Genomic DNA, 25498 nt, shown 5'->3' with positions numbered 1-25498 from the left:
GGGATTGGTTTGCACTGTTATCTTTCTTTCCGGTGGTCATGTCTTGTTTCTCCAAAAAGAGTAGAAGCTGCATTTATTGTTATGTGTAACACCGTTTCTGTCTGTATGACAGAAAATTTCATCTTTCATTCAAAATTTATTTTCAGATGAGGCAATAAAGCCTTGTACATTTACAAGAGGTATCCAGAATCACCTAAAAATAGGTGGCACATACTTGTAATTTCATTCAGAAGGCTGAAACAGAAATGATTGCAAGTGTGAGACCAGCTTAGCCTACACAGTGAGAGCCATCTCAAAACACCAAGGTCTTTCCAGGAGCTATCATAATGGTGGGTTACAGCATGTGTGAATGAGAAGAGTCATGACCATAAAGAATGGGCTAGCTAGCCCAAAGAGAGTAATGCAGAGGAGCAGAGAAAATCTCAGAGAGATCCAGGACAGCTCAGAGTGCATAGAAATGGAAGGGTGGCCCAGACAAAGCAAGTCTGCAGTCCCAGGCTCCAGGAATGGTGTCCCAGCAGCATCTGGGAACCAGAGACCTTATGCAAAATGCAAGCGAGCAGGAGGCCCTGTGGGAAGAGGCAAGCAGTACATGCAGTTCTTGCAAGTTGTAAATCCAACTGTGATTTCAGTGAGACAATATTTCTTCCAGATCAACAGGTCAGCAGCCAAGAGGAGGTCCATTTTATCACTCCCCATTGCTCAGGGAAGTGCCTTGGTGCCACTTTGAGAAAGAAACCCAGATGCCCCAGGAATTTGATAATAAGGAACAATCTCACATCTGGAAGTTTGAAATAAAGCTTTCCCAGGCCTTGGGTGGGAGAAAATTGCAGGAGGTGGTTGTGCGGGCCAGGTGTTAACAAACCAAGAAGCTCTGATTAAAGGAGCCTTTATGCAGACACTGAACTGTAAGGAAATAGCCCTGCTCTTGGGGCTAAGAGTTGACATCACTAGAGAATAACTGGAGACTCCAACAGTCTTGAGCCCATAGGAGACTCATGGGAGACTGCCTGGCTCACAGACTGCAAAGCTATATGTGACCAGCACAGGCTGGATGTATGCAAAGGATGGAAACTATGGAAGGTAAGACATCTTGGACACATGTGTTGACATACATTCTCTAACCTCCGGACGACAGGAGTTTCTGTGTTCAATGACACCCCTTCCTCATGTCTTCTTTGCAGATCCCAGTCTCTGAGGATGCTGTGAGAAGCAACTCCAACACTTCATCTTTGATGGTTTTGCTGGTTTTTCCTCATTATATTTTCAACTTTTACTTGTTTTGAGCATTAGTTTGACTTTATTTTGTATTTACAAAGAACGTTTATGTTGCTGTTTTATTCTCTAATTTTCTTTATACATTTCTAATTGTTGGATAGTCTTTTTATTTCAAATTTGGCTCTTTATGCTTCCACTTTATTACTTTCATCTCTACTTTTTTTACACTTTTTTTCTAAGGCATAGATAGATAGATAGATAGATAGATAGATAGATAGATAGATGAGAGAGACAGGCAGACAGACTGACAGACAGACAGAGAGAGACAGAGAGAGAGAAAGAGGTGTGTGTGTGTGTATGTGTGTGTGTGTGTGTGTGTGTGTGTGTGTAGGCCAGAGGACAAGTTGTGGGAGTCAGAGTTCTCTTTAACATGGGGACTCTCAGTATTCACTGAGCCATCTTGCTGTTCTGCTTGTCTCTTATTTACCCTTGTTTCTTGTATATATTCCCCCTTCCTTGATGCCTGCCTTCACTTACTTAATGCATTTATTTCTTCTGTATTTACTCTAGGTAATTTTGAACGTCAGAGCACATGTTACATTATTTTACTATTCAACAGTTACTGGAAGTTAAAAGTAGGCTTTAATAAAATTCTGTGTTTCTACATAGTGTTTGATTTAGGGTTATTTATGTTATTCTAACAGCTCAGTTTTTCTCTACATGATTCCAAGGGTTGAGCTTTCAAGAATATATTGCTCACTGAGAAGAACCTCAAATAAAATGGGAACAATTATCCAAACAATGAATGTGTAAGTCCCAACAAAGAATGACAAGGAATATGAAACACCAAGGGAACATGACTCCATCATTCTTCAGTTGTCAGACACCAAGGCACTGAAAAGGGCCAAATGGCAGGTAAAGAGTGCAAGTGTTTATTTGTAGTGACGGTAGGGGAAGGAAGACAAAGCATTCAGAACATGGAAGAAAGTCAGCAACATAGATGGGAAGCAGTGCCCCACTTTTCTCTAGCTGTATGAAGCACTCTGACAAAAGCAACGTAAGGGAGAAAGGTTCATTTTTGCTTCTCGGTCAAGGAACAGTTCATGATGGTGGAGCAGTGAAGGTGCCTGGATTTTGAAGCAGCAGATCACATGGGATCCACACCAGAGAGCACCGTAAGAATGTGCTCAGTTGGCTTTCTCTTTTATGTTCAGCCCAAGACCCCAACCTGGAGAACGGTGTCACCCACATTTAAGAAAGATCTTCCCACATGAATTAATATAATCATGAAAATCAGAAGCTGATCTCCCAGGAGGTGTTTGTTTGTTTGTTTGTTGTTTTTGTCAAGTTGATGATAGCATTAACCATCACAGTAGGGAAATGGATGAGAAACTCAGATATATGAAGGACACTTATCAGCAGTGTAGAATAGAGATCATGATGGAAATTGGGATTTCTGAAAAAAAAATGTTGAAAATGAAAAAAACCAGTGGCTGAAATCAAGTAAGGCAGAAGAAAACATTACCAATAGACTGGACCAAGCAGAAGAAAGAATGACGGGGATGAAGAACTATACTAGAGAAGACTTCATTCAGACACTAATAAGGGAAAATAAAAAACTTTCACTATGTCCAGGGAATCTGGGATAAGATCTAGAAAACCAGACCAAGAAAATCAGAGTAGATACAGAGCTCACACAAAAGCTGAAGGTATAGAAAATTCACCCAATGCAATTATGCAAGCAAAATTTCCATACCTATGGGAGGAAATGTACACTCAAACAGAGTCATCAAAATCAAAGAGACTTGACCAGAGAGCCTCTCAACAACATCCTATAGTGAACATGCCAGAAGTACAAATCCAGCAAACAGTATATTAAAATCTATAAGGGGAAAACATTGTGGTGGCTTAAATGAGAAATGTCTCCCTTAGTCTTGGACACTTGAACACTTGGTCCTCAGTTGGTGGCAGTATTTGTGAGGATTTCGGTGTTGCTGGAGAAAGTATGTCACTGAGGTCAGGCTTTGAGGTTAAAAAAAACCTCACCTACTTCCATTTTGTTCTTTGTTTTGTGCTTATGATTCGAAAGGTGAGCTCTCAGCTTCTTGCTACTTTCATTGAGCTCGCTGACCATTATTATGCTGTCCCCACTGTCATGGACTCTAACCCTCTGCACCTGTGAGCCAAATAATATTCTTCTCTAAGTTGCCTTGATAATGATAGTTTATCACAGGAACAGAAAAGTAACCAATATGAATGGCAATCCAATTACAAAGGATTAATTATTTTTAAATACTATTGATCCTGTCATCAGAAATCTTAAGGGCCAGAGAATAATGAAAAATATTTTTAAGCCCAGGAAGTAACTGTGACTACTATATTCAAAAGGAGATCCAGGGATAAAGCCCATCATGCTCCACACTGAACTGGCAAATTACTAACACAAGTAGGGGAGAAAGAAAAGGGCAAACAGTTATCCGAACAACCAGAAAGACAATCAACAAAGTTATAGGAATCATCACACGTTCCCCAATAAGTCATAAATATAAGTTATTTCAACTCTCTAAAAGATGGAAACTAGGTGATTGGATTAAAATACAGACAAAACAACAAGATCCAACTGTTTATTTTCTTAAACACAAATCCATAACAAAGGCAATGACAGTGTGGGAGCTAAAATATGAAAGTCAGTTTACTAAGCAATCAAAAGCTAAATATAACCCACTGTGATTATGGTGCTATCTCATGATATAGACTTCAAATCAAAGTCAGCTTGATGATATGAAGGTTATTATATATTAGTTAAAAGAAACAATATAACAGTATCAGATATATATGCACTGAATATTGGTGCTTGCATCCAGTTTCATAAAACAAATACATACTTAAGCATATATAAAAAAAGATAGGGGCTACTACAGTTATAGTGAGAGACTTTCATATTCACCAATAGAGAGCTCATCCAAACTAAGGGGCAGTAAAGATATTTCAGAGTTAAACACTACCAGGCAATTTTCTCTAAAATAAATCATATTTTATATAAAGAAAATTGTAACAAATATAAATGTATCAATGTAAATTCTTATATTTAAGCAGAATGTGGTACAGGAAAACTAGAAGTCAACAGGAAGAGAAACTACAGAAAATGTGCAAATATTTGAATATTGAATAGTGTAATTGTGCTGGTTAGGATTTTTTTTTTTAACTTGACACAAGCCAGAGTCATCTGGGAAAATGGAACTTCAATTGAGAAGAATGTGTCCATCAAATTGGCCTGTGAGGCAAGTTTGTGGAACAGTTGTTTAAGGGAAAATTTAGGAATCAACGAAAGAAAGAATTGCGTCTTAAAACATAGCATTTCCATCAGTCCTTTACAACACTGATTAAAGCAAACGTGGGAAGACCCAAATGAATAAAAGACGATTTGAAAAAGTATCAAGTACAGCAAATGCAATGAAATCCAAAAGAGTGTTAGACAATATTTTATAGCTTATATTCCAAGAACACTTGGACAAGATGGCACCCTTTCAGACACATACAGTCTATCAAGCTTAAATAAAGATGAAGTAGACAGCACAAACAAACCCACACTGAGCATAATCGTCTCCAAAGAAAGAAAAGGCAAGGACCAGTGCAGTACGTACCAGCCACAAGCTTCCAGACCTTTCAAAGGGGGCTAATACCAGATCTGCAAAAAATGTTCCATAGTCTAGAAGGAGAAATAATAACATGAAGTTATTCTTTGAAATCAGCATTGCACCGATGCTAACTGGGTAAGGACATGACAAAAAGAAAACAACCAATTAATTCCCCCATTTACATCTTTTTAATAAAAATTCTCAATAAAATTCCTATGAAACAAATTTATCAACAGCTAAAAAAAAAAATCACACACAACAACCAAGCCAATATACACATAAATCAATGAATCTAATTATAAAACTCAGCAACCAAGATAAAGAGCACACGTTCTGCTCAATTAATTCAAACAAGCCTACAGACAAGATCACCATCCTTTTATGGTAAATCCCTTTTAGGGATTAAAAAGGAACGTGCTTTAAGGAAACTAAGGACACATATAGCAAATCTAGAGCTAACATTATACAAAATGGGGACAAGTAAGAACATATTCACTAACACCTGGAATGAGAAGACAGTGCCCACTCATTCTGCTTTGTTTTCAATAGAGTGCTTGAAGTCTTAGGTAGGCAATAAGGCAAGAGAAAGAAATAAAAGTGTATGTAGATGAAAGAAAGAATTAAAATTGCCCTTATTAGTCAATGACTTATTTTATTTTTAAAATACCCTAAAGACTCCACTAGAAAAGTCTTGGATTTGATAATCACTTTTAGCAAAGTAGGAAGATAAAAGATCAATACAAATACTAGTAATTTTTCTTTATACCAATAATTTGTTGAAAAAGAAATCATGCAAAAACATTCATACTAGCTTAAAACAAAATTAAACTAAACCAAAATCAACCAAACAAAATCACCTAAAGGTATCCTAATCAAGGAGGTGAATGATACCCGATTATTACATATAAACACTGGAGAAAGAAATAAGAAGATGTTAGAAAGATCTCCAGTGCTGATGGATTGACAGAATTAATATTGTTAAAGTGAGCATGTTACTAAAACAACCTTAAGATTTCACACAATTTTCATCAAAATTAAAATGCCATTCTTCATAGAAGTAGGATAATTAACCACTAAAATTCACAGGTATGAATCATATACATCATCAAATATAGACATCAAATAGCTGAAGCTATCCTTACAAGAGAAGGCAATGCTGAAACTTATGCGTATCTGACTTGAAACTACACCTCAGGGCTATAGTAACAAAACAGTGCGATGCTGGCACAAAGCCAGGCACTTAGAGAAGTGGCTGTTTTCCAAGGTGTGGTTTTTATTCTGTTGTACAGCCATTTAATCCTTGACAACAGTATAAAAACCACACCTTGGAAAATAGCCTCTTTAGAAAAACGGAACTATACAAGCAATTCTTATTCTACACAAAAACTAGTTAAAGGTGCAGTGAAGACCTTAGTGGAAGACTCAGAACTAATAGGAGAAAACAGGGAAACCAGTTGAAGTTAGAGACATGAATAAAGGCTTTCTGAGTTGGACACCAGTAGCACAGGAAATAATGTGAAGATTTCACAAATAGTGACACACAGAATTTAAAAAATTCTACACTACAAGGAAAAATACCAGCGGAGTAAAGAGATGCTCCTCAGATTAAGAGAGAACTTTTGTCAACTCTATATTCACTAGGGATCTGATATCTAGGATCTATTATAAGCTTCCAAGTTTAAACAGCTAAAATCCAAAATCATTCTGTCAATAAATAGACTAATGAACTGAATATACTCATCAAGGAAGAAATATAGTTAATCGTTTCTCAAAGAGTGTTAAAAATCTTTAGCCAACAAGAAATTGCAAATTAAGACTGTATTTAGATTCCATGGTATCCAAGTCAAAGTGGCTATCATCAAGAAAACAAGTGGTGACTAATGCTGGTGGGGACTTGGAGGAAGGGGAACCCTTTAGCATTGATATATACATATATATATATATATATATATATATGTATATATATATGTATATATGTATATGTATATATGTAATGTGTGTATACACATAGATCAATATATAAAAATATATTTCACACATATATACACACATATACACATATACATATATACATACACATATATGTGATATATGTGTGTGTGCACATACATATATTGATGATGTGTATATAAACCCATATAATCACTATGAAAATAAGGATGGAATTTCCTCAAAAAGGATACTTAGGAGATTATGTTCATCTTGTTTTCTTTATTTTTGGTTGACCATTCCTTACTTCCAATTAGGGATAGTTATAACTGGTCAAAACCTAAAGTCTCAAGAAAATGCTTTAGTAAATGGAGATCTTTGATGGGGGAGGAAGTGGTGCTTGTCTGGAATGTGGCTGGTACTACTGGAGGAAGGACACCGAGGCACAGGTACATGACTGCTTCTAGAAAGATGAGAGGACTGAGGAGCAGAAGAGAAAGCTTCCAGGAGAAAAGGTGAAGCATGGACATGCCAGGAATGAGTATCTAGATCTTCTCCTAAGGTGCTGAGTACAGCCTTAGCAAGGGAGAGGAGAAGTGTACCCTTTGAGCTAGAGATCAAAATGCTGTGCCTCAGGCCTCCAGATAAAAGCTATCGAGGAGAGCTTCCATTTCCAGCAGTTGGCAAGCACTGGAAAACTTTACAGCACCACTCACTTACAGATGTGGAGGTGACTGAAGGTGTGGAGAGTTAACTAGGAAGGATCACTGTTCCTATCTATCCTAGCACTGAAGCCTGCAGTGACCCAGAACAAACCTACAGGCTCCTAGTGACCCAGAGACCCACGGAATTGGTGGGCAGAGAGTTCCATAGGTTTGCAGGGAAATCAGGATCCTTTCACAAAAGGGAGGGCCAGAAAGTTTCAACAAATACGAATGGATCATGCTGGTTGTGGCATTGGCTTTTTAATTGTAAAATGAGTCAAACACTTATTTCAAAGTCAGGATTCACTCATGGGATGGAGGAACTGCAAGACAAACATTTAATTTAGCCTGCTTGTACAACTCACATCTGTCTGTCTGTCTGTCTGCTTGTCTGTCTGTCTGTCTCTTACACAGTTAAGGAGAGAGTTAGCTACAAAGGGCCAATTTCAGAATTAAAATCTGAAAACCATTTAATGATCTTTCTACAGAATTGTAAAGTCATGAACTGAAAATGACACTGAAGGGACCCTTCATTTGTCTTTTGATGAAAACTCCTTTCCTGCTCTATTACTATCTTTTTTTTTTCCTCTTGAGACAAGGTCTCTCACGGGCCCTGGAGGTATCTGTTTGTTTCCTTGACTAGTTACAGGGCCAGGGAGACCCAGTGATTGTGTCTCTCTTTCCTGCCCATCTTATTATTTAAGGCCAAGTGTAACTATTTTCAAAAGAAGCCTGCATCTCTCTTACCCATTCAGGTAGAATCAATAGTTGTCAAATGCCAGCTTAGACATTGCAGAGTTAATCAAGAAGGGCCAAGTGTGGTGTCCACAACTGGGGTCAGTTCTAATAGCAGATGACAGGAGTCAGCACTAGGAGAGCTGACAAAGTCAGTTCAGATGGCAACCAATGGGGTCTACCGATGGCAGTCAGTGAGTAGAGAAAAGAAAGACGGAGGAAAAAAATCTCTCTCTCTCTCTCTCTCTCTCTCTCTCTCTCTCTCTCTCTCTCTCTCTCTCTCTCTCTCTCTGTCTCTCTCTCTTTCCCTCTCTTACACACACACACACACACACACACACACACACACACACACACACACACACACTGAGTGGATGAAGCAAGGCAAGTTCCACAAGCAGGCTCCAACAACTTCAACTTTTAACTTTTTCCCTTAGCAATTTTATACACCCAAAGAGAAAAATTTCTATGTAAGAAGAGAATTACCTCATAACCACAAGGTAAACATGTATAATAAATGTAAAAATTTTAACAATACTCTCATCACTTAGGAGTTGTGATCTAGCAAGTGTGAAAAAAATAAAACTACCACAGATAAAAATGATTATGAAGCCGGGCGTAGTGGTGCATGCCTTTAATCCCAACACTTGGGAAGCAGAGGCAGGCAGATTTCTGAGTTCGAGGCCAGCCTGGTCTACAGAGTGAGCTCCAGGACAGCCAGGGCTATACAGAGAAACCCTGTCTCGAAAACAAAAAAACAAAAAACAAAAAAGAGAAAGAAACAGAAAATGATTATGATAAATAAACCTCAAAATGAAGGGGGCTTTTACTTCTCATGACCATGAAGACCACACCTCATGGAGACATGAATCACTACTTTGTAACTTATGTAACAAGGAAGAATGTTCCTTGAGGATTTACCTGGGAGGATCCTTAAAAACCATTATAACCAGAATCATCGAAAAGATTACCTTCGTAATTAATTAAAATACAGATTTTGGGGTTTCAGCACCCCAATAACAGTTTCTAGTAGATTGTGGTATAGGGCTTGCTATTGCCTGATTTTATAATCAGCCAAGATTTGAAGACACATGCTTAGACAGTATGTTCAGGGTACAGCTGATGAGTAAGCCCTGGTAAAATGCTTGGATGCATGGACAAGAGATTTCTAGTAATCTTCCATACAATGTCTCACAATACTTTTTATGTGTCATGCTAGATCCTTCAGATTCTGGTGTCTAGTAATGGTGGTCACAGCTTGAGAATAACTGGTTAAAGACTCATTTTACAGGCTATCACTAGTAACTTTAGAGAAAAGGCTTGTTTCTCTACTGCATCTTTGCTGGCATCTTGCCATTACCATTAGTGAATTATGACACTATGGATGAAATAATTATTTCAGTGCTTTTTCATTATCTTTCATCCATCTGGAATCATAAGCTGGGATGTTCCTGGAGTGTCAGCTTAATGTCCCTCACAATATATGCCATGTGTGAGAGTGTCATTAAAGCCTTGCTGTCATTTGTAAACATACGAGTTTAAACTCAGCTTTTTAATGCACCTACTAATGGTGTGCAGTATTAAACATCTGCTAATATAAGTAAGATAGCGTTCTCTGTGTTTAGGCTTTCAGTTACACAAGAGAGAGAATCTTTTCTATGAAAATGACCATGGATAATTTAGTTGAGTGGGCAAGGATCTCCCCACCTGCTCCGGGTGGAATCACTCTGTGGGAGGAGAATGAGTAACAGAGTCACTTGGCTCCCCTTAGAGAATCTCTTATTTATTTTTAAAATTGACATAAATTAAGAATTAGATTGAGACCTAATGGGCAAACTTGACAGAATGACTGCTTTCTTCTTTACTTTAAAGTTTTAGCCCTAGTGGGAAAAAAAAATCCTTCATTCTAATAATTGTTTTGGAGGCTTTCTGTATTTCCCCATTGTCCTACATGTGAGCAATAACAACCTGAACAGAGAGGATGCTCTAAGCCTTCTCAGCTGCCTGTATTCAGAAGGACAAGGAAGGTCTTGGCTGATAGACTTCAGAACCGAGAAACTGCTGACGTCTACTGCTTCTAAAAGAAAGGCTAGCTGATAATCCCCCACCTCCACTAACATCGCCAAATCAGCAGATGTGGTTCATGGACAAATCAATTTGCTCCCTAGGTCAGACAGTCATTTAAAGATGAGAGTCCAGAATTTTATACACAGTCTCCTAATCTAGGCTTGCCCATGGAAATAAAGAAAAATAAAGATTTCTGATGGATACATTTCATATTTATTTATCTTTATTTAGTTACTGGACTGCACATCTTTAAATCCTCTTGTTTTCTCTGAAAAGTCTACTAAAATGTGGAAAGATATTGAAGTAAAAATAACCATCTGTGACTAATTTTAAAAATATAATTAGATGTTAGATTGTTTTTCTCTATTCTTTCTAAAATGTGATATAATTTGTATTTATGTGAATTCAAAAAGGGTGTTCTCACATAACAAAAAGTTCTAGTGATGTATGAAACCTGTTTTCAGCCCTGATGTTTAAGCTTTAGTAGAAACTTATATGGACAGATAAAAGGTGTTCACAGTAGAATGGATTCAGTCCTAAATGTCACAAGTCCTTGCTTATTTTCTTTTTCATTTTTTATTGGATATTTTCCTTACTTACATTTCAAATGTTCCCTCTGAAAACCCCTATCTCATCCTCCTCTCCCTGCTCACCAACCCACCCACCCCCGATTCCCTGTCCTGGTATTCCCCGACAATGGGGCATAGAACCTTCACAGGACCAAGGGCCTCTCTTGCCATTAATGACCAACAAAACTATCCTCTGCTACATATGCAGATTATTGGCATGACTATCTCCAAACCACCAGGACCAGAAAGCACTTGTCTGTCTGTTTCTCTGGATTCTGAGCTTGCACACCCACACACACATGCTTAGCTGCATACTTCACATCTCCACATCCATCTCCCAGGCGCTTCTTAATTTTGAACACAACCATAATATTTATGCCATATCCCATCTGTCCTCTTAATGTCTTTCCAGCTTGAGTATCTTCACCAGTCTCTCCACTGCCCATACTACACATATAAGGAATTTGCTCATTCTTTTATAACTATGTTCCATCAATCTCCAGAGTTTACTCTTATTTCCTTCTTTTCATCTAAGCCACCACTGTCTCTTTCTTTAGCTGACATAGAGTCTCCATGTGGCTCCTTTTCTGCTACAGTATTTATTGTTCCCAACCATGGGAACATTTCAAAGAGTTGGGCCATGCATGCTACTTAATGCTGAAAACTGACTTTCATTGTGTGTGTGTGTCACTGAACTGAGAATAACATTGAAGCTACTTTCCACTGTCTGTAAGACATGCATGCACTGCCCTTCCTACCCCTCCGCCCTCTTCTTAGTCTTTCTGCCCTTTGTTCATGATACGTTTGCCATCTTAGCTTTGGATATTTCATGGAAAAATCAAGGCCTTTGAAGTCATAGCCTTTTCTGTCTCTTTACATTGGGCATATTTTGGCTCTGCTTTCTTCAAATCCAAAAGTCATGGTTGGGGTGGGGAATCTTGTCCTCGGGGTTTAACAGTAGCCAGAAAATGGTAAAAGAGGATGTAGGTCATAAAAACACAGATTATAGTTGTGGATGTTGGGAGATTATTCACTGGTTGAAATGAAGGTGTCAGAAATACTGCCCTGCTTTCTAGAATATTTAGGAGATAATAACTTCTCTTGCTCCTTCCATCTTCAATGGCTACATGAACTGCATGTCTCAGAGTAAATCACTCCACTTCCCTTGTCACAGGCCCTCTTTGTCCAATGCCATCTGCTTCCTTCTTACAAGGATCCCATTGAAAGGTTACCAACTTAACCGTATGTGTGAAGTTGTTTTTACCATACACTATAAGATATTTATAGGTTTGGGGTTTTGGACTTGAGAGAATCTGGGGATCACTATGTAGTCTATCACAGAGAGTTGTGTTTTCTTCTGTCCCTACAGCATGAGAACAACCAGAGGAGCGTGTTTGGTCTTGAAAATGAGGATCCAGTCTGGATTACTCCAGCTTTGAAATAAAGCCCGTTGAAGCCTGAGCAGAATTTAGTGATTCAGCTGAGCAGGTCAGTAGCCATCACTCAACTTCACACATTTATGGAGTAGCTGCTATGGGCATGTGCACCTCCACAGTGCAATTTTCTCAGTTAATATTTCACCCTACTTGTTGACACTTTGTGAAATGTCATTTTATTCAGATTGTTTTTCATCTTGCTCTATCTTCAAAGAAGTTGTGAAGTTTAGTGTTTAGCTATCACATACATTTTTAAATATACTAGGGCCCATGCATACTTATTTTTTATATATGAGAGTGGACCTGTGAGTCAGCACCCAGAATGGCAGGGATGAGGGAATGATACAAGGAAGCAAGTCACAGAGACAAATCAAATTTCTTAGACTGACACTTTGGACATAAAAGACAGCGATAGCCCTCAGTTTACACACAGTACGAGATGATGAGAAGATTGGGCACAGTCCTGCAAAGCAATATCCGAGTTTCCAGAACATTCCATGTTGATTTTTCAGCAATTGTGTGATTGTTTGCTGTTGATGTGTCACTGCCTTTGGGATGAGATACTGCAGGGGAATGAGGTTTTGTTCTTTGTTACAGCCAGGCTTCTATAAAATACTGTATTCTTTCTCCCATCATGCCTCAGTTCTTCATTATTTAGTGAATATAAGCACAGGAAGTATAACATCTCAGACATCAGCATCTTACTTCTTGATCTTTCTACAGAAATGTGAAGTCATGAACTGAAAATGACACTGAAGGGACCCTTCATTTGTCTTTTTGATGAAGACTCCTTTCCTGTTCTATTACTATCTTTTTTTTCTCTTGAGACAGGGTCTCTCATGGGCCCCAAAGGTATCTGTTTGTTTCCTTGGCTAGGTACAGGGCCAGGGAGACCCAGTGATTGTGTCTCTCTTTCCTGCCCATCTTATTATTTAAGGCCAAGTGTAACTATTTTCAAAAGAAGCCTGCATCTCTCTTACCCATTCAGGTAGAATCAATAGTTGTCAAATGCCAGCTTAGACATTGCAGAGTTAATCAAGAAGGGCCAAGTGTGGTGTCCACAACTGGGGTCAGTTCTAATAGCAGCTGACAAGAGTCAGCACTAGAAGAGCTGACAAGGTCAGATCAGATGGCAACCAATGGGGCCTACCGATGGCAGTCAGTGACTAGAGAAAAGAAAGAGGGAGGAAAATCAATCTATCTCTTTCTATCTCTCTCTCTCTCTCTCTCTCTCTCTCTCTCTCCCTCTCTCCCTCTCGCCCCCCTCTCTTACACACACACACACACACACACACACACACACACACACACACACACTGAGTGGATGAAGAAAGGCAAGTTCCAACAAGCAGGCTCCAACAACTTCAACTTTTTACTTTTTCCCTATGTAAGAAGAAAATTACCTCATAACCACTTGTTACAAATTTTTTAAAAACAATCACCACAAAAAATCATATTCTTTAAAACACAGATTAAAGTCATCACACAGAAGGGGAATTACAACAGGATTATTGATTACATATTCTTCTTTTGAAACTTATACCTAATATACATTCCTCTTCTATCTTTCTCTCCACGAGTTCATTATAACCACAAAGCAATAATTTTTATGTCATAGATTAACATAGTTTAAGCAAGCCAAGTCTACAGAAGCAAGTTTTCCCTTATGCTTAGCTGAAGGCAATTTGTATTTACTAAGAAACAGGTTGTCTGTCTTTTGTCTTATTTTTGAAGTCTTGGTCAGCTAAACTGGCTAATCATCTGTTCTCTGATCACAGTGAAATTACCCACTCTTTGTTCATGACCTTCCTTTATGTGGTACACACTGAAACCTGTGGCCAGATTGCAACATCATAAGATCAAGGAATCCAGGTCTAACAGAGTGAGCTATCACCCAAAAAGTAATCATATCAAACTGTAGGCAGTGACTGTCTTCTCATGACCAATCACACCATGCCAGATATATGAGGAATATAGCAATAACAAACAAGAGAAGGCACATGAGTAGCAAGAAGCAATCCTGGGATGAAGCCCCTGGGTCTATGCCTCTTCAGGGTACACCTATCACAGCCTAGCAAAGTGGTGGACCATCTCCAGGAAGCCTACTTGTCCACTGAAGCGCTTCCTGCATAGCATCTACCAAATAGTACCACTTGTGTGACCTGCCTTTGTTCATGGCAGGTTTTCTTCATCACTGTCCAGCCTTTGTGCTTAGTCATTTGCTCACCATCGATCATTCCTCAGATGGGAAAAGAATTATCCATGGAAAGGTTCTGTTCTATTCATATCAGGTCCTTAGTTGGAAGATTTATTTCCACAAATATAAAACTATTTTTAATTTAAAGGTAAAAAATAAATTGTGTGTGTGTGTGTGTGTGTGTGCATGCACGCAGGTGTCCACAGAGGCCAGAGGCATCAGATCTTTCTAGATTTGGAGTTACAGATGGTTATGACCCAGCCTGAAGTGGGTCCTGGGCAGAGTTCATGTCAATTTCAAGAACAGTATGCACTTTTTAACCACTTAGCCGCCTCTCTAGCCTGCAATGGATAACTTTCTTTTGTGTATTAGTAGTAGCCAGGATCTTCTGCTAAATATAGAACCATAAAATAGAATCATTATAGTAATTTTGTATTGAAAATGTTTTTTCTTACAATATATTTTTATCATGACTTCCTCTCCCTCATTTCCTCCCAGATCCCCTCTACCTTCTTACTCATCCAACTCTTTCTATCTATTCTGAAAACAGGCAAATAAAAAGGTGCCAAATAAACCAGAATAAAACAACACACACACACACACACACACACACACACACACACACACACACACGCACACACACAGAGTAAAAACACAAAATCAGAAGCAAAATACTGAGATATTAGCAACAAAACAAACAAACAAAATATCAGTAAGGTAAAACAATGTCCAAGCATAGCACTGTGAGTAAAAAAACCTTTAAACATACCATTGAATTGGTTTTGTGTTACCTAACTACTGCTTGACTCGGGGTCTGTCCTTAAGTGTGTTTTTGTTGCTTGGTAAGATTCCTTTGGATAAACCTATTTTTTCCTTTGTGAACTGTTAACAGTTGGAGATGGTTTCTAGGTCAAGAATGGGGTTTGTGTTCACTTCTCATCTCAGCATTGTGACCCCATCTGGTGCAGACCTGTGCAGGCCCTGTGCATCCTGCCCTAGACTCTGTGAGTTCATATGTGTATCAGTCCCATTGTATCTTGAAGACCTTTTTTTAAAAATATTTTTTATTATTACATATTTTCCTCAATTACATTTCCAATGCTATCCCAAAAGTCCCCCACACCCTCCCCCCAACTCCCCTACCCACTCATTCCCATTTTTTGGCCCTGGCGTTCCCCTGTACTGGGGCATATAAAGTTTGCGTGTCCAATGGGCCTCTCTTTACAGTGATGGCCGACTAGGCCATCTTTTGATACATATGCAGCTAGAGTCAAGAGCTCCGGGGTCTGGTTAGTTAATAATGTTGTTGCGCCTACAGGGTTGCAGATCTCTTTAGCTCCTTGGGTACTTTCTCTAGCTCCTCCATTGGGGGCCCTGTGCTCCATCCAATAGCTGACTGTGAGCATCTACTTATGTGTTTGCTAGGCCCCGGCTTAGTCTCACAAGAGACAGCTATATCAGGGTCCTTTCAGCAAAATCTTGCTAGTGTATGCAATGGTGTCATCGTTTGGAGGCTAATTATGGGATGGATCTCTGGATATGGCAGTCTCTAGATGATCCATCCTTTTGTCTCAGCTCCAAACTTTGTCTCTGTAACTCCTTCCATGGGTTATTGTTTACAATTCTAAGAAGGGGCAAAGTGTCCACACTTTGGTCTTTGTTCTTCTTCAGTTTCATGTGTTTTGCAAATTGTATCTTATATCTCGGGTATACTAAGTTTCTGGGCTAATATCCACTTATCAGTGAGTACATATCATTTGAGTTCTTATTTCTTGGTGTCTTCCATCACTATTTCTCTTACAATCTTTTTTGCTTTCTCTTCCACATAGAGGCCCGGGCCCTGAGGGGAGAGGGTTTATGGAGACATCTCATTTAGGACTGAGTGTTCCAAGGTTTCTTACTCTTAGTACATTGTCTAGTTGTGAGCTTATATAATACTTCCATTGGCTGAAAGAAAAAGTTTCTCTGATGATGGTTGAGCAAGACACTGATGTATGATTATAGCAGAGTCTCATCAGAAGTCATTTTATTGCTATGCTCCTTGAGCAGAAACACTGAAGTATTTGATATTCCCCTAGGTCCATGCACTATCTATTCTCAAGTTTTTAGTTACTTGAGCAGTATCAGGCATGGGTTCCATATTTTGGAAATCTAATCAGACAGTGGTTGGTTACTCCCATAAGTTTTATGGCACTATTACACCAGTGTATCTTGCAGGCATGCCACCATTGTAGATCAAAGGGTTTGTAGATGGCTTGGTGCTTACCTTTCTCCTCTGTTAGTGTACAGTACCGGTACCATGACCATTAGTCAGTGTGTAGAGAACCTTCCAGTACCATGAACATGAGTCAGTAGAGGTGATGACTCTAAGTAGTCAGTAGCTCAATTTCTCTTTGTTCAATAATAGGTATGTGTTCTCTTCAGCAATAGGACATTACTTTCAGTTTGTGAAGAAAAACTGATTGTCTTGGCAACCACCTGAGTTATTTCCTGGGGTACCTCTGGCCAACTAGAGGGTACTCATTTCTAGCACTGGGGGTTTCACTTGGTGGCAGTTGATGTGTTGTTAGGGCTTTGTCTCCTCTATTATTTGATGATTTCATTTAGATTTCACACACACACACTCACACACACACACACACGAATATATATTAGCTTTTTAAAAGAAGCATCAACTGTAGTAGGTTTTCTTATGAACGTTCAAATGACTGTTAATGTTAGTCTGGATTTTCTCTCTTAATCCTCCCTCCATTTAAATCTCTCTTCTGTTTACTTCTTCCATTCCAGCTTCAATTTTTTTTTTTTATATCAGTCAAGGCCTGCTTTGTTTCCACATATGTGATCCATTTTAGATAAAGTTCCAGGAAATTCTGAGAAGAAAGTATATTCCTTTTGTCTGAGTGAAATGTTCTATAAACTATCTTTTAGGTCCTTTGGATTTATGATGTTATTTAACTCCAGCATCCCTTTGTTTGTTTGTTTTTTCCTTTTCCCGAATGACCCGTCTTTTGCTGCTAGTGAAGTAATGAGCTCATCCACTTTCACTGTGTGAGAGTCAATATATAATTTTTAGTTGAAGCAGTGTTTTTTATTTTTATTCACGAAGTGTGTGTCTTTTTGTTTAATGCATAAACATTTAAAGTTGTAATATTCTCATTTTTAATGTGTATGTAGTATTCTTATCCATATCTTCTGACTAGTTTTGATTTGAAGTCTATTTTGTCAGTATTAAAATGGCTACACTGGCCGGCTTCTTGGGTCCATTTTGCCACCATTTACCCTGAGGTGATGTCTATCCTTGATGGTAGAGTGTGTTTCTTAGATGCAAGAGAAAGATGGACCCTGTTTTCTATTCTAATCTCTTAGTCTATTTTTTTCTATTGGTGAATTGAGACCACTGATGTTGAGAGTTACCAATGAGAAGAGCTTATTGGGTCCTGTGATTTTGTTGTTATGATGTAGATATCTCCATGCCCCTTTGAATATGCTGGTGTGGAATTATTTATTACTAGTGTTTTCTTGGGTGTGGTTAACTTCCTTAAGTTGAAGTTTCCTTCTAGGGCATTGTGTTGGCTACATTTGTAGATTGATACTGTCTGTTCTGTTTTTCATGAAAAGTTTTTCTTTCTCTGTCTACTGTGATTGAAAGTTTTGCAATTGTGATTGAGGATATAGTATTTTCACCTGGCAACTGTGGTCTCTCAGAGTCTGTAGAACCTCTATGCAGGTACTTCTGGTTTTCAGAATAAATGTTAAGAAATCAGGTGTTATATAGTGGGTCTGACTTTAAATGTACTTGGTCTTTTTCTCTTGCAGTTTTTAATATTCTCTCTTTGTATATTTATTACTTTGAGTATTATGTATAATTTAATTTCTAGTTCTGTAATTTCTTTTCTAATTTTGACTATTTGATGTTCTGTATGCTTCTTGTACCTTACCTTATAGAGGTCTCTTTCTTTAGGTTAGGGGAGTTTTCTTATATAATTTTGTTGAAAACATTTGCCTTTCTTCTGGATTTCTTATTCTTCTATTTTTACTATTCATAGACTTGGTCTTTTCACATTATCTTGGGTTTCCTGGATGTGTTATATCTGGATTTTTTAATTTTTGACATTTTTTAGACTAATTTTATATTCAACACAATATATATTTGTATGCCAATCATAAAGTGGTGGACATGTGATTAAATGAACATAAATAGATAATGTCTTTTTGTTTTTTGTTTGTTTTGTTTTGTTTTTAGTAGAGCTTTAAAATCTTGGCTCTTACTGTGGTACAAACCCAAAGAACAATTTTTAGACATCAGAGTTCATTGCAATAAGGCTGTACTTCAATCTCCCTCACATCACCAAAGGATTTTACCTCCATAGTAGCTAGGCTAAGAGCTGAGGTTTCTGCTGCTCCAAGGAATGAATTGTAGGCACAATTATTTGGATACATGTTCCCTGCTATGGTCAAAGCTATTTGACTTGAGTGATTGTCATCATTCTAAGCCCACAGGGAACAGATCATATCATTTAAGAAATGGTGTGTGTATTACTATGGTCTATCCATGAAGTCATTCACCAACTGTTTCAATGAACACTGGTTCTGCTTGGAGGGTGGCACAGACATTAGGTGAGGGTAAGATTCTGGGTCATTGGCTGTGATGATTTTGAAAAGCATTAACCTCAGAAAAAGAGTAATTTATAAGGTCCCCTTCTTCAAAATTGATACAATAATTATAAATTATTATAAGCAAAACATTCAATCTCACTCTTTGTTGTTCTCTTACAAGCCACCTCCCAAATTAATTGTCTACGTTTCTTTTGGCTGTATAAATAATTTTGAAATATGTAAACTGTTCTGAAAATCATAGTATAGTGTAAAAATATCAAATAAACAATCCTACTAATAGAGAGGCTGAGTTAGGAGAAGTATGATTTCAAGATCATTATGTGGTACACAGCAAGACACTGTCATGTACAAAGAAGCTGAAACTGTATATAGATTGTACAATATTGGACCTATTTCTCCAATTACCAAATTAGAGATACCACCGGATGACAGCCAACAAATTTCTAATTCTTCATATTTTTGAATTTCAATTGATTAGTATAGGTTGGTAATATTAATTTTCATATTAAGAGATATTAAGGAAAAGTGATTTTTGTTGTTAGAGGTGGAATTATGTTTATGTGAGTTTGTTGAAAGATTGCTTTCTTGCTTTTTCTAGGGTGTAGTTTCACTTCTTGTGTTGGTGTTTTCCATCTATTATCCTTTTTAGGGCTGGATTTGTGGAAAGATATTGTGTAAATGTGGTTTTGTCATGGAATATCTTGTTTTCTCCATCTATAGTAATTGAGAGTTTTGCTGGGTGTAGTAGCCTGGGCTGGCATTTGTGTTCTCTTAGGGTCTGTATGACATCTGCTCAGGATCTTCTAGCTTTCATAGTCTCTGGTGAGAAATCTGATGTAATTCTGATAGGCCTGCCTTTATATGTTACTTGACCCTTTTCCCTTAATGCTTTTAAAATTCTTTCTTTGTTTAGTGCATTTGGTGTTTTGATTATTATGTGATGGGAGGAATTTCTTTTCTGGTCCAGTCTACTTGGAGTTCTGTAGGCTTCTTGTATGTTTAAGGGCATCTCTTTCTTTAGGTTATGGAAGTTTTCTTCTATAATTTTGTTGAAGATGTTTACTGGCCCTTCAAGTTGGGAATCTTCACTTTTCTATACCTATTATCCTTAGGTTTGATCTCCTCATTGTGTCCTAAATTTCCTGGATGTTTTGGGTTAGAATCTTTTTACTTTTTGAGTTTTCTTTGACTGTTGTGTCAATGTTTTCTTTCAGTGGTATCTTCTGCCCCTGAGATTCTCTCTTTCATCTCTTACATTCTCTTGGTGATGCTTGCATCTATGACTCTTGATCTCTTTCTTAGGTTTTATTTTAACTGCAGGGTTGTCTCCCTTTGTGATTCCTTTATTGTTTCTAGTTCCATTTTTAGATTCTGGATGGTTTTGTTCATTTCCTTTGCCTGTTTGATTTTAAGGGATTTTTGTGTTTCCTCTTTAAGGGTTTCTAGCTGTTTACCTATGTTCTCCTGTATTTCTTTAAGGGAGTTATTTATGTCCTTCTTAAAGTCTTCTATCATCACCATGGGACATGATTTTAGATCTGAATCTTGCTTTTCTGGTGTGATGGTGAATCCAGGACTTGCTATGGTAGAAGAGTTGGGTTCTGATGATGCCAAGTAACCTTGGTTTCTGTTGCTTATGCTCTTATGCTTGCTTCCCACCATCTGGTTATCTCTAGTGCTACCTGCCCTGGCTATATCTGATTGGAGCTTGTCCTTCCCTGGATTCTGGTTGTGTCAGAACTTCTCAGAGTCAAGCTGTCTCTCTGATCCTGTGATTCTGGGATCCTGTGATTCTGAGATCCTGGGTGTGTCAGAGCTCCTGGGAGTCAAGCTGCCTCTGGGACGCTGAGATCCTGGTGTGACAAAGCTCCTGGGATCCTGGGCATGTTAGCACACCTGGGAATGAGTAGAGCTTCCTCTGGGTGTTGTGGGACTGGTTGTGGAGTTTTCGCCCAAGGTCTGCCAAATTTTGAAATTCTTTGACTGAATATCCATTTCTTCTACCTTGTCTTAAGCTGGTTGTCTATGTCTTGTACTCTTTTAGTGAAGCTTATCTCCAAGGTCTTTGTTCAACTTTCTAAATTTTCCAATTACAGTTTCTCTTACTTTACTTCAGTGACTCTATTTCTTTTTTTGTTAAATTCTACTTTCTTGTCCTGGATAGTTTTCATTATTTTGTTTCACTGGTTTTGTTTTCAAAGACTTCATTGAGGAACTTATTCATATCATCCTTGAGGTCTTTGAACATATTCATAATAGCTATTTTGGAGTCCTTGTGCTTCAGTTATACTGCATTTCTCAAGGCCTATTATAGTGGGATTACCGGATTTTGGCCGGGGCAAATTATCTTGATTGTAATTGATTGTGTTTTTGCACTGGCATCCATGCATTTGGGTTTGGAACAACCGATGTGATTCTAGATTGCTATTTGCTCTTATCTCTGTTGGGTGAATGTTACAGTCCTTTGCTTCTGTTAGCGCCTCTGGATCTTGGGAACATATGAGAGTTATGCTAGGGTGTGCTTTGTAGTTCAGTGGTTATCATCAAGGAATAGAGGTGTGCTAAGAGAAAACCTGAGAGGGGCTTCAGGACAGAGCTGAAGAAATCCTGTTCACACCTAGAGGTGGTTACCCAGGGAGCTGGGGGGGGGGGGTGGTTCAGGAAGATATCTTGCAAGTATGTTACAGCAAGGCAAATATTTGTTTGGAGAGACCTTTGGGATCGAAGGGCTAGGAGGACTCTGAGTCCTAACCAAGAGCTTGAGTCTCCAATGTGTATCCAGGGCTGATAAAAGCCATGGGAAGGAGAGAAACTTGATTCATTACAAAGTTTTGCAGAGTACCTGGAGGATGGAAGTAAGTTGGGAGGATACACTCCTGCTACAGAGCTAGAGATGAGACTTAAGAGACTGTGACATAGGGCAGGAAGGTGAGTGGAAATTATCTACATGATGCTCTGCCTGGTGTGGCTACTGGAGGTCCTGGGTAGATAGTGTGTCTAGGTATCTGCTGCTGACACAAGGGACGGGAAAAAGGAGGTTGTCTGGACCTGGCATGAGGTTCAGGGAAGTACACTCTGACTGGAGGTCGGGTGGGAGGAGATGCCTCTACAAGAAGTTAGTTACAGGGCTGGGATTGACTGTAAAAATGATACTGCAAGACAGGAAGGAGAGTGGTGATCTCTTACTTGAGTACAAGTCCAGTATGGCTACTGGAAGTCCCTGGTAGAATGTGTTTCTGGTCAATAGCAGACACAAAAGAATGGGAATTGCCTAGAAAGGGGTGGGGATGGGGCTGAGAGGGTCTAGAGGATGGAGGAAAGTTGGGTCCACTGCAAGGTTTGGTGGAGTTTCTAGGGAATAGAGATTGAGTGAGAGGAACAGTTCTTGCAAGCAGTCTGTTACAGGGCTGGGAATAAGGCTTCAGAACTGTAATGGAGGACACGAAGGAGAGTGAAGATTTCCTAACTGATTTGCAGCCCAGTTTAGCCACTGGGTTCCTAGGTACAGCGTGTTTTAGGTTATCAGTGGCTGACATGAAGAAATGACAAAGGGCTCTGGTGCTCACTAGCCTGCCAAACTAGTTTGGTTGTCATTTTACTGGTCAAGTGAGAGACTCAAAAACACCAAGATGAACTTCTTTCTCCCAAGTTACAACACCTGAGGTTGGTGTCTGATCATCACATGCCACACACATGCACCTGTACCGACATGAACACAATACATGAATGTGTACACATAAACCATAATCCAGACACCTCATGTTCAAATATTCAGAGGTTGTAACTTGATTCATCATTAATTTGCTTTGTGGTTTTGGTTAAATTTAAAAATACCAACGAAGGAGCCAATTTAAGGCTCTGCTAAGTGAAAATCCTGTTGGCTGGAATGCTTCCTGAACTTCTAGTGCTGTAACCTGCATTTTCCCTACTTGCAGGCAGAAGATGACTGCAGAGGTTTGCAGGATCATGCAGGATCACGCAGGATCCCATTACACTTCCCCAAACACTGGTGTTAGAAAGGGCAGGTCGCACAGGATGCTACTAAGTCAATGAAACAAACACTTGATGTTATGGTTGGATTTTAGGAAGGTAGCATTTGCTCTGGGGGGCCTCTAAGTGTTCATAAAAGATAGGAAGTTTATGAAATCAATCCATTGCCATTCTGATTTAGAAGCTACTGTTACAGAGGAGAAACAGAAGAGACGTTATCTTATTGTAGATAAGAGCCAGAAGCCAGCAGGGAGAGATTTAATAACAACTGCGACTGCAGTGATGGCCAGGAAATGACACCTTGCTAGAGATTGATTGACATCTTCATGCTGTGTGGAAGCAGGTGGCGGCTAATGAATCTGGAAGGATGCTTGGGATTGGCAATGAGAATGTGCCATGTTGTGGGGACTCTAAAGGATGAGACAAAAAAAAAATGGTCTTTCTGGAATGATCAGCCATTGTAGAGAGGATAAATCAGTCTTTCTAATTGTGAAATCAGTCTACGGCCAGACAGCCATGAATGCTACCAGATCTTGTCTAATTGTGAATGTGTGAGTGACAGTACGATGTTAAGCAAGAGCTTTGGAAAGGACAGGAGGACAGCCACCATTTGGGTGTCTTGGAATTTAAAGCCTGAGTTTTTTACAATGGCCCATTCATTCTTCCTGCCCCTCTTGCTTTGGAGGAAAACAGAACCCCTGTTAAGTTTTGCAAACACCGTTGGAAAGACAGCACAGCACAGGCTCCTGCTGGCAAGCTTCACAGAAACTGGAGATACCCACAGAGAATTCCCGAATCTTCAGTATTTCTGTTCTTAATTTTGATATTCCCACTGTTATAAAATGGCTCTTCAGTTAGGGAACAATGATTTCATCTCAAAGAACTGGATATATCTTCTCATATGATTCAATAGGACAACCAGAGATTTTAGTCTTGATTTGCCTGAGTTCTTGTTGCCTCTCCACCCCCTCCCCCATGGCCACATGAGGTCATCTCAGCTCAGGTGCACTGAATTCAAATCGAATGATCTTTGAATTCCAGTGTCTAATTGAGGCAGTGTCAGCTACCACCAGGTGGTGGCATTGCTTGATATGATTTCTGTATTTCTCAGCCTTCCAAGAGATATAATTATTTTCCTCTATTTCTTAAAGACCATTTTTTAAAAATTGGATATTTTCTTTATTTACATTTCAAATGTAAATCCCCTTTCCTGGGTTCCCGCCCTCCCAGAAAACCCCTATCCCATCTTCCCTCCCCCTGCTTCTATGACTGTGTTTCTCCACTCACCCAACCACTCCCACCTCCCTGATTCCTCTACGTGGCACATCTGTCCAGCCTTCATAGGATTAAGGACCTCTCCTCCCATTGATGCATAACAAAGCCATCCTCTGCTACATGTGCAGCCCAAGCCATGTGCACTCTTGGTTGATGGCTGGGAGCTCTGGGGGGAGGGTGGGTCTGGTTGGTTGATATTGTTGTTCTTCCTATGGGGTTGCACACCCCTTCAACTCCTTCAGTTCTTTCTCTAACTCATGTATTGGGGACCCTATGTTCAGGCCAATGGTTGGCTGTGAGCATGCACCTCTGTATTTGTAAGGACTTTTAAACTTGATACAACCTTACTTTAAGAGCTTTTCATTTCATGTATTTCCTATTTGGTTTGAAGCACATAATTCTAGGTCTGAGCACTACTACTGCACCGTTAGGGTTATCATGCTCTGCCGGCCATTGCTCTGGATAATAGGCTTCATAGCTGAGGAGGACTGTTGGTTGCTTCCCTCCTTTGGAAATTTGCATGGTAGCTTCGGGTATCCTGAAAGCTAGTCCTCAGGGCAAATGCAGCTCAAGTCCCCTGGGTCCTATATCTGAAGTTCATGAGGTCTTAAGCAATAGGAACTATACCTTCTATGTCTGGGAGGCAGCCAGTGGCAAAAGTTTGTATTTGGGGACTCTCTTGGATATCCCTGAGAAACAATTCAAAAAAGGCTTCTCATGCCTGGTGTTGAGGTTTTTGTTAGGCCATCCATGGCTCTTGTGGGGAGCATAGTCATCTCACATGGGGAGATTATATTTAAACTATGTATATGTGTACTCAGCTTATATATATTATATATAGTTTTAAGTAGATAATTCCTTGTAACTTTTTCAGACATTCTTACTGTTATTATACTCTCCTCCTTTCTTCTATATTTCTTCCCCTACCCTCTCCCTAATGACCCCCCCCACTTCCTCCCCCACCCTCAGATCATGTATGCCCTCATCTAATGTTCCCACCCCTTTGACTTTCCTGGTTTCTGCTGTTATTCAAGGTTTTTCAGTTATTTCTTCGCTATTTTCATTTCTTCTTTTGAGAACTTCTGTTTGGGTCCCAGGCACATCTTGAATGGATTATCATTTT

This window comes from Mus musculus, chromosome 18 (assembly GCF_000001635.26).
Source record: "Mus musculus strain C57BL/6J chromosome 18, GRCm38.p6 C57BL/6J".
In the NCBI taxonomy this organism is placed as follows: domain Eukaryota; kingdom Metazoa; phylum Chordata; class Mammalia; order Rodentia; family Muridae; genus Mus; species Mus musculus.
This window is presented reverse-complemented; position numbering follows the sequence as displayed.